Genomic DNA, 7883 nt, shown 5'->3' with positions numbered 1-7883 from the left:
ATGATTATTACATGTCACTTGTTGACTACATAGTCCCACAACTCAAAAATGCTAAGACCACCAAAAGAATCATCTTAAATGTTATTGGAAATATATTAAATGAATCTGCTCATTGATGGGTGGTATCCCAGAGGTGGAAGAATCATCTAGCATGGGTCGATCCCAATATTACGGGTGGTATCCCAGGGGTTAAAGGAAAGCCTAGCATGGGTTGATCCCGATTTATATGTCTACCACTGATAAGTTGGTCATTTGTATTATATGCTGTGCGCAGAGTGTAAAGTAAAGAATGTAAATTACCTGATTCCATCATATGAGAAAAGGTGGTCTTGTGTTCTTACATTGGTATATGATTTCATTTGAATTCTTATTTCACATGCAGTACTTTATGCCTTACATACTCAGTACATTCTCCCGTACTGACGTCTCTCTCGGGGTCCTGCAATTCATGTTGCAGGTACAGGAGCTAGTAGATCTCCCCAGTAAGAGAACAGGACATCCAACGGCTATTGGTGAGCTCCAGGTTGATTCGGGGCTTTCCGAGTCTATAGCATGTGTTTTGGTATAGTATAGTAGCTGAGTGTAAGGCGGGGCCTGTCCCGACCTTAACGGCCAAGTCATGTGCACTTTCTTTTGGCTTGTTAATACTGTCTACTTTCATGAAAACATGTTATCCACTATGGTTGCACCTTTAAATGTTCATAGATAGAGCATGATTCCAGGTTGGTCCTCCCGAGCCTTCTCGGCAATGGGTGCCGGTCAGCCTTAATGGGATTTTGGGCGTGACACTTATACAACTAATTGAACATGAAAAAACTATTTGAACTCGAGATAGTAAAAGGTGATATTTGATATTAAAGTCATAAGTGGCCAAGTGTGTAATGCGTTAAGATCTTGTAAAGAAACTAAGATATGGAAAATGGTGTAAAATAGGTGAGGTGCTTGCTTGACTAAATTAAGCTACTTAAGGTATATGGACCAAGTAGGTGCATGACCTACTTTGACTTATGGGCCATATGGAGGCCTAAATTAAGTGATCAATTTGAGGCCCAATCTGTCCAAGAAAAGGGGAAAAATGAAAAAAAAAATGGCAGTCCAAGGTCCAATCTTTCCAAGCCCACAAGAAATAATTTTAATGGAAAAGTAGGTGCATCACCTACTTAAATGTGTGGCCTAAATTAAAGACATTTGGTGGCTGCAAATGAAGTACAAGAAAGGTGGCAAAAGAGGGCCTATTAAGGCCAAAAAATCTGATACAAATATCTCATTTTCCTCTTATCCAAATTTAAGCTCTCAAGTTCATATATTTTCTCTCTCTCACGATGAAACAACCACCCAATATTCCCACTAGGGTTCTAAGTATTTTTCATCTTGTTTCTCCAAAGCAGCCACAAGATCACCTTCTCTTCTCTATTGCTTCAAGTATATTGGATAGCTCTTCAAGGGGAGTGAAATCTATATGTGTTGGAAGCCAAGGTTCTGTGCCTCTCTTCCAAAGATTAAGAGAAGGATACAAAAATAATTGAAGGAGAATAACAGATTAAGATCACCAAGGTAAGGCGCTGCCACAACCTCTAATTATTAGTTTATTTGAGAATTCTAGACTTGTTTATTGCAACTCGTGGGATGGTGATTGAAAACCATAAATTCAAGTCTTTTGGTTATTTTGGGGTGTTGAGGACTGTTATCGTATTGATTTATTTGTGGGATGTCATGGATGTACCTAGATAATTATTGCGAAAAACTGTTAGGGGGCAGATTTATAAGCTGTGGTGATGCACCATTAAACTAAAGTCTTTGTAAGCTCAATTCCCTTCCCATCTCAAGTATTGTTATATATTTATATATATGTATATATATTATGAAGACTGTGCAGTGCCGACAAACCTAATGGGAAGGTTTTTTTTCATGTAAATAACTATAACGGACAGAATGTGTGAAAGGACACACTCAATTAGAAGGATTTTGGGCTGGCTGCCTGGCTACTATTTTGATGAGTTAAAATATCCCGAGTTAGTTGGTAAGCTGCTAATATTAGCCTTATCTATTGTTTGTTGTAGATGACGATTATGACGTTAAAAGACAGGTTGAGACTGCGTAAGCTATATGAATTGGGAATTGAGGTATGTAAGGCTATTTGATCTCATATCTTTTGGCATGAAGTCCTATATTTTGTGTACCAACAAATTGAGATCTCTAAGTGATCCTCATGGTAAAAGATACAATGTGAGGGTGTACAATCCCTAATGTAGCTAATGGTCTTCCTTATACAGTCCAAGTTCTCAAAATATGTCAAACTACTTCTATACGTGTTCATTATCCAATATTGGTTTGTTTATTCTTCTAAGTACTAGTTGACAAAGGTACTTTAAACATTAAGTTTCATGAGTTATCCACCAAGTCAAATGAAGTTCATTGAGTAAATTAGATCCTACATTATACATGTTACAGGTTTTTTATATGTCAGATGCATATTATAGTAACACCTCGTATTCTACGTGTACTAGTTCTATTTATTACACTTAAAAAACTTCCTTGTGGTATAGTTGTGGACTCGGTTTCCTATGCAACTAGTGACAATATAATAGATTTAAAGTGAACTGTCCGTAGATTTAATGTGACCCGATTAAGTTGAAGTCGATGGAAGTATTTAAACTTGAGATCATAAGTTGGTATTTGAGTCTAAAGTTTAAAGTGACATAGTGTATATAAGTTTTAAGTTAAGTTAAAGGTATTACGGTCTAGAAATAGCATAAAATATTAAGGTGTTTGGTTGACTTCACTAAGCTAGTAGATGACAAGTAGGTGCATCACCTACTTTGACTTATTGACCAGCCCAAAGGACCAAGTAGATGCATCACCTACTAAGACTCTTTTGATCATGTTATTGGGCCAAGAACACTACACCTACTTGCATTAATCTGGCCCAAGTGGATTAGAAGAATAAGGGGAAAATAGACATCCAAGACCCAATCTTTCCAAGCCCACAAGAAATAATTTGAATGGAAAAGTAGTTGCATCACCTACTTAAATGTGTGGCCTAAATTAAAGACACATGTTTGGCTGCAAAAGAAGTACAAGAAAGGTGGCGAAAAGGCCCAATGTTCTTAAGTCCAAAAAGGCCCAAGTGAAAAGTCCAAGTAGGTGGGTCACCTACTTGAAAAATAATGGCCCAAAATGAGTGAGAAAGTCAACCAAAGCATGTCCCTTTAAAAGGGATTGATATCCACTTTTTCCAACCATTTTTACTTTGCCAAAAATCTGATTTCTAGAGCTTTCTCTCTTCTATCTCTTAGCTTCATACAGCAGCCATTAAATACCATTAGGGTTCTTGAATATTAGGGAGTTCAAGCTATTGGAAGGTATAATTTAAGACAAGTTAAGGAGAACAACCTTTACCTTGAAGAATCCAAGTTTTCCAGCAAGGTAAGCTACTGCAATTTTCTCCCTCTTGTGCTTGTTAGTAAGTTGGAAATTGTTACTTTTACATGGTGTAATACTGGGGAGGATGTTCTGGTGATTAGTGCATGTTGGGACAGCCATGGAGGGGAGTCCTTTTTAACTTCAATCATGAGCTTGTTTGAGCACCTTAAAAGTAATGTTAACTCCTCAAGTGCTGGTGATCAGAAACCATGATTCATATTTTTTTCTGTTACTTTATTATGTTTAAGGATTGTTTTACGTATGTTATGATAAGGAATGTGACTGGATGTGCGGGTAAGTTATGGAGATATTAAAGGACTTAAATATTGCAGAGAGGTATGGGAAGGACCTGTTACGAAGGTTGTACAATATATAGACGTGATTTAAGGGAAAGGGAAGGAAAGAAAACATTGACTAGATAAATTGCATGCTTACTGCGTGGTTATTATTTTGGTGAGATCAAGTAGCTCAAATTGATTGATTAGCTACTAATACTAGTCTTACAACTTATTTTATTGTCGATTAGTTATTTGAAGAAAAGGAGCTTAAGTCATACTTTTTGAATTGTATAGTATGTAAGGCTATTCGATTTCCTATTTCTTTGGCATGAATCCAACACTTGCATTACAAAAAGTAAACTTTCTAAGTGCCCTTTGGTACTGACAAATCCATAGGTGCATTTCCTACTCCCTAAAGCATTAAATTGAGTACTCTAATAGGAGTTTGTTACTAAATGTACGTGCTTACTCTACCAAGTATTAGCATGCAAGGTTTAAACTTGTTTCACCGTCAAAGTACCCTTGGCACGTATTTCCCTTATATAAATCAAAATGATCCTAGATTACACATTGTACATATGTTTGTATGTTGGATATACAATCTGCCCATATCATGCCAATTAGCTGCAATTATCTATATATATGTCATCTTGTCACATGTTCATATGTTCCCTTTATTGGTTATTACTCCAATTATGTTAGACTATAATGTTACCTCAAAAGATCCCTACTTGCTCTGTTGTACATTTTATATGTACTTAGTTGGAATATGTATCCGTCCTTAAGTTGATTCTGCCGACGTTCTCCCTTGGTTCCACTTTCATGTATACCTTGTATTTGATATTAGTTAGTGAGTATTTGGCTACCATATAGAGTTCAAATCTCTTGGCTGAATGTTAAATGTCTTCACTTGATATGTGCTTCAATTTGAGATGTCAAAATGCTTACTGAGTCATATAAGCTCATGTCACATTTGCTTCCCATGTCATTGTTATTATCGTAAGCCCACATTCATATGTCTTCTACTATTGGTCTATAGTTCCAAATCTCAACAATGATTATGACCACCAAAACAGCAATCTCAAAAGAGATAATGATCATCAAAAGAATAATCTCTAAAGAGTTATGATTATCCAAAAAACAATCTCGAAAGAGTTATGAACATCAAAGCAACAATCTCAAAGATAAAGAATTTAATTGAAGCTATCTTTATAATTATGGGTGGCTGCCCAGGGGAAAATGCCTAACATGGGTCGATCCTTATTGGTATAGAAGGGTGCCGCTCAGGGGCGAAATCCTAGCATGGGCCGATCCCAATTGGTATAAGAGGGTGGCAGCTCAGGGGGAAAAGCCTAGCATGGGCCGATCCCAATTTGTGGAATTATGAGGACAGCATCTCAGGGGTTAAAATGCCTAGCATGGGTCATCCTCTTCTGCCGCTGATCAGCTGGTCATTTGTATCATATGTCTTATAAATATTATAATGGAAAGAAGAGTAATGAAAAGAATGTAACATACGCGATTCCACAAGTATAAGCAAAGGTGGTCTCTAATCCTTATTTATTGCTATTTCGTTTCACTTGAGCTCTCATTTTACATATGGTTGTATTATGCCTTACATATTCAGTACATGTTTTCGTACTGACGTTCCCTTATTGGGGATGCTGCATTTCATGTTGCAGGTACAAGTACTCAACTAGTTGATCTCCCAAATAGAAGCACACGATACTCAACGGTTGTTGGTGAGCTCCTGGTTGATTCGGGGCTTTGCCGAGTCTTTACTATGCGTATTTCATAGTGGTACAATCATGGATTCCAGTAGAGGCTTTGTAGACTTTGTAAAGCTATCATCTGTATTCATAGTATCACTTGTCACATGTATCGGTTCAGCTAGTCAATATGTGTTGTATATGAAGCTTCTCATCAGTAAATCTATCTGCATAGTAGTTTACTTTCTAATAATCACAGGTCACTGGTAAATCATGTGTTCATATGGTACTTGTCCGTCTTACCTAGGGTTGGGGTGTGGAAATTATGTCCATTGTTCATTTTATGTCCCCTTACGTGGAATGTACAACACTTATTGAGTTATGTCACGAGCATCATTAGTTTGTATGTTTATGCACTCTTTCATTTTATATCGTATACTAATTGTTTATCTATCATATCATCTTATATACTCCTCGCCTCTACATTTGAGAAGTTACAGTCACTACTAAGTGCTAAGCAGTATGCCCCCATGTGAAATGTCCAAACGTGTTTTAAATGAAGCATCTTGTAAGAAGAATTACTTGCTCAATTGCTATACATCTTAATGAAGCGCTTACTACATGTAAGTTAGTTTCCACACCTTCGTGGATCACATGTATATGTTCTTTGTGCCCAAATGAAGTTCACGAGTCATATAAGTTCCTAAGTAGCACAATAAAGTTACATTTTCTTCCTATATTATTGTTTTTTGCCTCCATTAATTTATCCACAAGTCTACATCACTAGTATATGACCTAAATCTCAAAAGAATCATGAACATCAAAAGAACAATCTCAAAGATTAAAGAGACAAGGTAAAGTGAATCTATAAAATTATGGGTGGCAGCTTAGGGGTTAAAGCTTCTTGTTATGCCACGGTGGATTGCCGAACTAAGATGTTGCATTTCCATTTTTCCAAGAGAGGTCGTCCTTGAATGGAAAGGTAATATTGGGACACCAAGAGGTAAATTTATTTCTTATCTTAAGGCAAAGAAGATGATGTTCTAAGGATACATATGTCATCTAGTGAGAGTGAAAAATATAGATGCTGAGCCACCATCTCTTCAATCAATTCCAGTGGTAAATGAATTTTCCGATGTATTTCTTGAAGATCTTCCGGGTTTGCCTCCAGAACGAGAAGTAGAGTTTGGTATTGATTTGATTCCAGATACTCAACCTATATCCATCCCTCCATATAGAATGGCCCCGCCAGAATTACGGGAGTTGAAGGAGCAATTAAAAGACTTATTAGATAAAGGATTTATAAGGTCTAGTATGTCCCCATGGGGAGCACCAGTTTTATTTGTAGCAAGAAAGATGACTCATTAAGAATGTGTATCGACTACCGACAGTTGAATAAGGTAACAATTAAGAACAAATATCCCCTCCCTAGAATTGATGATTTGTTTGATCAGTTACAAGGTGCTAGGTATTTTTCAAAAATAGACCTGAGGTCAGGTTATCACCAAGTAAGAGTCAAAGACAAAGATATACCCAAGACAGTTTTCCGAACATGGTATGGTCATTTTGAGTTTTTAGTCATGTCATTCGGGCTAACGAATGCACCAGCAGTTTTTATGGAATTGATGAATAGGGTGTTCAAGCCATTTTTAGATGTGTTCGTGATAGTATTCATAGATGACATTTTTCTGTATTCAAGATCGGAAGAGGGCCATGCTAATCACCTGTGGCAGGTTTTACAAATTCTTCGTGATCGTAAGTTGTATGCAAAGTTCTCTAAATGTGAGTTCTGGGTAAAATCTGTGGTATTCTTAGGTCATATTGTATCCGATGAAGGAATAAGGGTTGATAACTAGAAGATAGAAGCCGTGAAAAACTGGCCAAAACCTACAACACCTACGGGAGATCCGTAGTTTCCTTGGATTGGCAGGTTATTACAGAAGGTTCGTTGAAGGATTCTCTTCCATGGCTGCACCCTTAACAAAGCTAACACACAAAGAAACCAAATTTCAGTGGAGTGATGAATGTGAAAGAAGCTTCCAAGAGCTGAGGAATAAATTAACTTCTACACCTGTATTGGTACTTCCAAAAGGAACAGAAGGGTATGCAGTGTATTGTGATGCTTCGGGAGTGGGCCTAGGATGTGTATTGATGCTACATGGTAAAGTAATAGCTTATGGTTCAAGGCAACTGCGGCCACATGAGAAAGATTATCCAACTCATGATCTAGAGCTAGCAGCAGTTGTGTTTGCTTTGAAGATATGGCGCCACTACTTGTATGGAATTCATGTTGACCTATACACTGATCACAAGAGTTTACAATATATCTTTAAGAAAAAAGACCTAAATCTGAGGCAGTGAAGATGGCTGGAGCTATTAAAAGATTATGACATGGATATCTTGTATCATCCCGGGAAAGCAAATGTAGTAGCTGATGCGTTAAGTCATAAAATAATGGCAAAGCCATGACGGC

At 37.2% G+C, this 7883-nt stretch overlaps 1 long non-coding RNA gene across 1 annotated transcript; it reads left to right on the top strand.

The window, feature by feature from the left end:
* The first annotated feature begins 1298 nt into the window (after nt 1-1298).
* LOC102596257 (uncharacterized) lies at nt 1299-5467 on the top strand. The gene is made up of 3 exons (XR_368064.2): nt 1299-1554; nt 2061-2123; nt 5384-5467. It is a non-coding gene; the product is annotated as an uncharacterized lncRNA (long non-coding RNA).
* The last annotated feature ends 2416 nt before the right edge of the window (nt 5468-7883 follow it).

Source organism: Solanum tuberosum, unplaced genomic scaffold, assembly GCF_000226075.1.
Source record: "Solanum tuberosum cultivar DM 1-3 516 R44 unplaced genomic scaffold, SolTub_3.0 scf00231, whole genome shotgun sequence".
Lineage (NCBI taxonomy): Eukaryota > Viridiplantae > Streptophyta > Magnoliopsida > Solanales > Solanaceae > Solanum > Solanum tuberosum.
This window is presented reverse-complemented; position numbering and strand designations above follow the sequence as displayed.